This window comes from Euprymna scolopes, chromosome 9 (genome assembly GCF_053919585.1).
Source record: "Euprymna scolopes isolate OS-2025 chromosome 9, ASM5391958v1, whole genome shotgun sequence".
NCBI classification, from domain to species: Eukaryota; Metazoa; Mollusca; class Cephalopoda; order Sepiida; family Sepiolidae; genus Euprymna; species Euprymna scolopes.
Genome location: NC_136490.1, coordinates 146,613,018 through 146,620,517, shown reverse-complemented (window position 1 = coordinate 146,620,517; position 7,500 = coordinate 146,613,018). Strand labels below are relative to the sequence as shown.

At 29.3% G+C, this 7,500-nt stretch overlaps 1 protein-coding gene across 1 annotated transcript in view; it reads right to left on the bottom strand.

Annotated features, from left to right (window-relative positions):
- LOC145284892 (N-acetyllactosaminide beta-1,6-N-acetylglucosaminyl-transferase-like) overlaps window positions 1-7,500 on the bottom strand; it is a 198,414-nt gene that overhangs the window by 181,111 nt on the left and 9,803 nt on the right. The window lies entirely within an intron of this gene.

The window sequence follows — 7,500 nt, the reverse complement described above, 5'->3', positions numbered from 1 at the left end:
ACACTAGGGTGTTTGGCCTTTTTTTCTCCGTTCTACAGCATATGTTCTAGATGGCCTCCATTTAGCTTTTGTTTTTTTTTGGCGTCACCCCGTATATATAGATACACATATATATATATATATATATATATATATATATATATATATATATATATATATAGATAGATAGATAGATAGATAGATAGATACATACATACATACATACATGTACATATATACATATACATACATGTACATATATACATATACATACATGTACATATATACATATACATTTACATATATATATATACATATACATACATGTACATATATACATATATATATATATATAACTACTTCATTTACTCACATTAAATTAATATACGAAAGTATAAATTAATGCGTAAACTTTAAGTATTTACTTCAAAAGTGCTCAATACGTAGGTAGAGCTAGTTAGTAATTTATAAAATATATATGGCGATTAAGCTACACTGAATATTCCGCGTTTCATCCACTCGAAGAATTCTAGAGTGGATGAAACGCGGAATATTCAGTGTCGCTTAATCGCCATATATATTTTATAAATCACTATATATATATATATATTTGATAAAGCATGGTTTCGATCCGTGGTTATTAATAACTACGATCTCCTAGGGCGAAAAATCTGTCTTTTCTTTCCAATGTTCATATTGAGAAAGAAAAGAAAGAAGAAAAGAAATAATTTAAGTTATAAACTGAAGGTCACATGATTCACATTTTACCTTACGAATACATTCTTAACCGAGACTACGAACACACACACACACGCGCGCGCCTATACACAGACATATATGTGTGTATGCGCGCGTGTATATTTATAAAATTAATACGAAAATATATAAATGTTTATATTAAGAAATACAAAATATCTTTTAAAAAGTCTGTTTTCTATAAGAGTAAAATTGTCGACCGTTCCTTTTTATGTTTAAAGGGATCAGTTACCTGAGTGGCTTTGTGGACTTTATTAAAAAGTGGACTGTGAAATGTTTAACTGTATGTATATACTCACACTACATATATACATATAGATATATGTGTGTGTGTTTGTGTGTGTGTGTTTGTCTAATAACGGTACGCAAATAAATAGTATTCCAACATATTGGTAGTGTTCCTAGAATTCTGGTCAACAATGATCCGGTGTACGATCGTTTCAGAGATTATTTGTAATTATCATTACTTTATTATTTTTTGGATATGTACATTTCAAATCGTCTCCTCATCAGCACCTTTCACAAAAGTCACAAAAATTTTCGTGAAAGCATTAATATCTTACACATTTTTTTTATAAAGATTTCAGATTCATACATCAAAAGACAGAGACCTGTACTAATTCCAACAAACACTAAGATAATCATAATAATGTAAACATTAAGAATAGTTATTTTAATAACGATAAAAAATATGACAGTTGTGATCATAGTTATTATAATAGTGGTAATTACAATGGTTTGTATATTAATAACTAAGTTCATCATAAGAGTGAAATTGATTAATAATAACTAAAATACTAATCATCACATTAACAATAATAATCCTATTTGTAACAAAATCACAATTATTATCATTATCATTACTATATAACTAGCTTGGCCAGTACCAGATGGCTGACCATTTGTGAAGGTTAGGCGTTGTATGTACCGCACCGAGATATAGAAATTTCCAGGTTTGTATCTGGGGCGCATTTAATTCACTGGGAGAGATGCAACCCAGTCTTTGTTGACATGTGTCCAGGAGAAGGAAAATTCTCATGTAAACCATGAGGTCTATTGTATACTGTATCTTGTGGCAGTTATTGCACCGACAAAAATTAGCAGTTGTACAAAGAAGGATGGTTAGTTCTGCAGAAAGCCTTCACCACTGTAAACTAATCATCTTTGTGGATTACCGAACAACTTAGTTGTTGTGGCGGAGTTCATACGTCAAAATCGACCGGAGAGTCCATCGTAATTAGTAATGGTTAAATAATGATCAAGGTGGATTGTCTGAGCTCTTAAGTTCTGAAGAGACCAAATAAAGTCTACCTTACACACACCCTCCATCAAAAGTGACAAAAATATGTTTCGCTAATCAGATATGCTACTGAACTATTTACTTAAAATCATAGAATAACGCGAGTAATTGAATATTTCATATATAAACTATTATTAACAGATCTTATGAGCGAAAGAAAAAAAATGACCAGGGTCGACTTTTTTTATTACACAGTGAAATATGTTTTCGAGCGGGGAGGGATACTGAGCTGCTTGTTTGACTTGCTATTTGCTTTCTCGCTTCCCCTAACTGCATGAAATCGTTTCATCCAAGATCTCGAAAATGACACGTGTTTGCACACAGTACACACGCGCGTCAACGTTTTGTCTTTTTTCAAAACTTTCTCAAAATGATGAATTTGACGATCTAACTGTATCTATCTGGTTGGGCTCCTTGCCCGGACAAATATGACTCTATCTCTCTCAAGATTTTCCTGTTTTCCATCAGCTGCCTCTGATCCTCAGAAACACGGTTGGCGTCATGTGCAATTTGCTGGATATACATGGATCTAGGTCGTTCTATGCGCGTGTGCCTGATGTAGAACCTGAACTGGTTAACGGGGCTCTGGTGATGTCAAGGGCACAGCATGACAATGGCACACCTTGGCGGAAGAACTAAAGAACCAATCAACGACAGGGCACAAAAGATGCTGAGCGAAAGAATCAATCATTGATCAACGGCCAGAGTCAACCAGTTTAATTGAGAGACTACTGCGCTTCACTTGTATACGTAGTTCACACAGATGATATTATCCAAGCTATTGAAAGATTCAATGTGACTCGAAATCAAATGAGAATTTTATATCGAATCAACCGTCGCGCGGGTAATTAAGTGATTTAAAGAAATAACATACAATTACAATATTTTTAATGTCTGGTGTGTTTGTGACGTGAAAAAGACTGCCTTTTTTTTCAAACGAAATATTGTCCTGACAATCTATCTATTCCTGTAATTTGGTTGACCATAGGGAACGCCTCTTCAGAAATTCTCACCAGCTATCTCCACTCCCGTCTATCCTACGCTATTGTAATGACGCTGCTGAGCCTTAAGCACGTCCGTTCCCATATATTATCGTTTTCGATCTTACCATTAGACAACCAGCAACAATCGACAAGGAAGTGAAATCTTAATATTTATATGAACACTATCGACAACCGAAATGTTCTCCATTCGATTTTACGAAGAGATTTACATTAACGCTGATGGTAACTGGTAATTTTACTTGCCGCTATTAGATTAGAAAGAAACTGGACAATTTGCCAACCTATGTAAACGGGAATATGAAAAGTGGACAAAGAGAAAGTGAGATTAATTTTTAAAAAATATTAGACTCAGACGAAAATAATGAATATGGAAATTTAGTTCTTTCGCGAAAACGAGTGGAATTTTTTCGACAAAACCATCAATATGAGAATCGTTTCAAAGGCAAAGTCTCCTGTTTTTTTAACTCAAAATGTTGAGGAGCTACGACAATGCAAGTGTTACTATTAAAATAGACGACCTTTTGTGCTGCATAATTTAATTTTCTACATAGTCACTACCGCTGTAAAATATTCTGCCGTCTCATAACTATTTATGTTAACTATTCTTCGTCTTCTTCACAATTTTCGATATCAAAATTCAATACACATCTGACAAAACTCATTTCTGCCTAAATGAACGCCCTTTTCTAATCAACAGTTTTTTTTTTGTTTTTGTATTTTTGTGAAGTCGCCTGTCTTTCATATGTATATTAGATGCCCTGAAGGCTCATTACCTCATCAGATCACCAGCCTATAAGTAAACACAGCAGCCATTTTTCCCTGACTCGAACACAGCATACTGTACAAAATCAGGTTCGTGCTAATTTTTAGTCACAATTAACATTCTCAATACACTTTGGCCAGGAATTCAATAATGCATCTATGTTTCTGACGCACTTCCATGACAGGAGTTGCTTTCTTTGAATCTTACAGCGTCAATATCTGCATGCAGAAGAATAAAACTTTCAGTTTATGAATGCATAAGGTGAGTCATCATAACAACGTAATTTACAATCTCCTCGGATGAAAATAGAAGGCATTACTTTTGGAACGTCCTTCGTATGTTGGAGAGTATTTTCGTTGGGGGGGACTCCTTACTTTACATTCGCTACGTATCTTTAAATATTGTAGTAAACGATAACAACAATGTTAAAACGGTACCATTATTTGTTTCAATGCTAAACTTAAATATTTTCGAAAATGTATATTACATTTTCAACTTATTTTACATCTGATGTCGATCTATAAAATATAATGTAAAAAGTTAATGGAATGGACGAAAAAGTGAGATTACTTTTGCAAAGCTTAAGCGTGGAAAAAATAATACATATGAAAAACCCATACTTAGTAAAAAGTATATCGAATTGCTTTCAAAGAAACAGTAAACATTTTTTAAGTGTTGAAATTAATGTTTTAACTCTGAGAAAAAAAACGTCCTTATATACAGCCTTTAAATTACGGCAGTACCACGGTTTGCATATCTTTCTTCCCTTCTCTTTTCCTTGTACTAGATGGATTCTGGGTTTAAATGACGGTGGCTCCTGTACATATCAGTTTCTAACGTCAGTAGTGTTCTTCAGTTTCCTTCCGTTACAATTTTATATTTTCAAATTACTTTCAAAGAAACAGTAAACATTTTATATTTTCGAATTACTTTCAAAGAAACATTAAACATTTTATATTTTCGAATTACTTTCAAAGAAACAGTAAAAATTTTATATATTCGAATTACTTTCAAAGAAATAGTAAACATTTTATATTTTCGAATTACTTTCAAAGAAACATTAAACATTTTATATTTCGAATTACTTTCAAAGAAACATTAAACATTTTATATTCTCGAATTACTTTCAAAGAAACATTAAACATTTTATATTTTCGAATTACTTTCAAAGAAACAGTAAACATTTTATATATTCGAATTACTTTCAAAGAAGCATTAAACATTTTATATTTTCAAATTACTTTCAAAGAAATAGAAAACATTTTATATATTCGAATTACATTCAAAGAAACATTAAACATTTTATATTTTCGAATTACTTTCAAAGAAACATTAAACATTTTATATTTTCGAATTACTTTCAAAGAAATAGTAAACATTTTATATTTTCGAATTACTTTCAAAGAAACATTAAACATTTTATATTTTCAAATTACTTTCAAAGAAATAGTAAACATTTTATATTTTCGAATTACTTTCAAAGAAATAGTAAACATTTTATATTTTCGAATTACTTTCAAAGAAATAGTAAACATTTTATATTTTCGAATTACTTTCAAAGAAATAGTAAACATTTTATATTTTCGAATTACTTTCAAAGAAATAGTAAACATTTTATATTTTCGAATTACTTTCAAAGAAATAGTAAACATTTTATATTTTCGAATTACTTTCAAAGAAATAGTAAACATTTTATATTTTCGAATTACTTTCAAAGAAATAGTAAACATTTTATATTTTCGAATTACTTTCAAAGAAATAGTAAACATTTTATATTTTCAAATTGCTTTCAAAGAAATAGTAAACATTTTATATTTTCGAATTACTTTCAAAGAAATAGTAAACATTTTATATTTTCGAATTACTTTCAAAGAAACAGTAAAAATTTTATATATTCGAATTACTTTCAAAGAAACATTAAACATTTTATATTTTCGAATTACTTTCAAAGAAACATTAAACATTTTATATTTTCGAATTACTTTCAAAAAAACAGTAAACATTTTATATTTTCAAATTACTTTCAAAGAAATAGTAAACATTTTATATTTTCGAATTACTTTCAAAGAAATAGTAAACATTTTATATTTTCGAATTACTTTCAAAGAAATAGTAAACATTTTATATTTTCGAATTACTTTCAAAGAAACAGTAAACATTTTATATTTTCAAATTACTTTCAAAGAAATAGTAAACATTTTATATATTCGAATTACTTTCAAAGAAACATTAAACATTTTATATTTTCGAATTACTTTCAAAGAAACATTAAACATTTTATATTTTCAAATTACTTTCAAAGAAATAGTAAACATTTTATACTTTCAAATTACTTTCAAAGAAATAGTAAACATTTCATATTTTCGAATTACTTTCAAAGAAACAGTAAACATTTTATACTTTCAAATTACTTTCAAAGAAATAGTAAACATTTTATATTTTCGAATTACTTTAAAAGAAATAGTAAACATTTTATATTTTCGAATTACTTTCAAAGATATAGTAAACATTTTATATATTCGAATTACTTTCAAAGAAACATTAAACATTTTATATTTTCGAATTACTTTCAAAGAAACAATAAAAATTTTATATATTCGAATAACTTTCAAAGAAACAGTAAACATTTCATTTTTTCGAATTACTTTCAAAGAAACATTAAACATTTTACATTTTCGAATTACTTTCACAGAAACAGTGAACATTTTATATTTCCGAATTACTAAAAAACAAAATAGTGAACATTTTATATTTTCGAATTACTTTTAAAAATAACAGTAAACATTTTATATTTTAGAATGTCATAAGCTCTGTCATTCATATACGCTACAATACAATTTACGCTACAATACAATTTACATATTACTAAAACGACGATGAAGATTTTGTCATCTATGCTGGAAATGTATATCAAAATTGCGAATGCTTTTTGTTATAATGGTCCAGTTGTTCAACGACTCACTTGTAACAGAGTGATATGAAATTTATTCACGAAAACTGGTTAGGTTTACTGGCTAGGTTTAAACATAATCTGAACTTTAGAAAATCACTTAAAAACGTGAAAGAATATTAAATTTAAAACGAATATTAAATTTAATACGACAGCAAAATATAAAAAGGTTTTTGAAACAAAATCCGTGTATAGGTTGCAGTAGTATTCATTTAAAAGACTTAATTCTACCAAAATAAACATATTCGTTAAAACAGGTTATCTTATGCGGCGCTTCAGAAAATCACTTATTAATATCAGATAACTGTAAAATAAAAACACGAAAATACACTAGTGGAAGAAGCAGAAGAAAAAGGAAAAGAAAAAGAAGAAGAAAAACAAGAAGAAAAATAAGAAGACGAAAGACGCAATTGTTCACACGTACCTACGACAACAGATTAGTGTAAAAGAAAGTATTGAGGTATTCAAATGCAGATGGTCAATTCCACAATTGCAATAAGTTTTCTGCTGGATATTTTCGTTCGATTGAGCGATTCAAAACCGAATCATGGATAGTTATCTAGAATATTATGCAAATTTCTATCCATTGAACATATTACTAACTCCCTATATAACCCTGTATCAAACGGGCAGGACGAAAGGTTTAGCGATATTATGAAAGCCTTAAAAATCACAATATGGGGAAGAACAAGATAGAATGCAATACTTTTTGATTACAGAATAAAACCAAATTCGAATGCGGTATGAG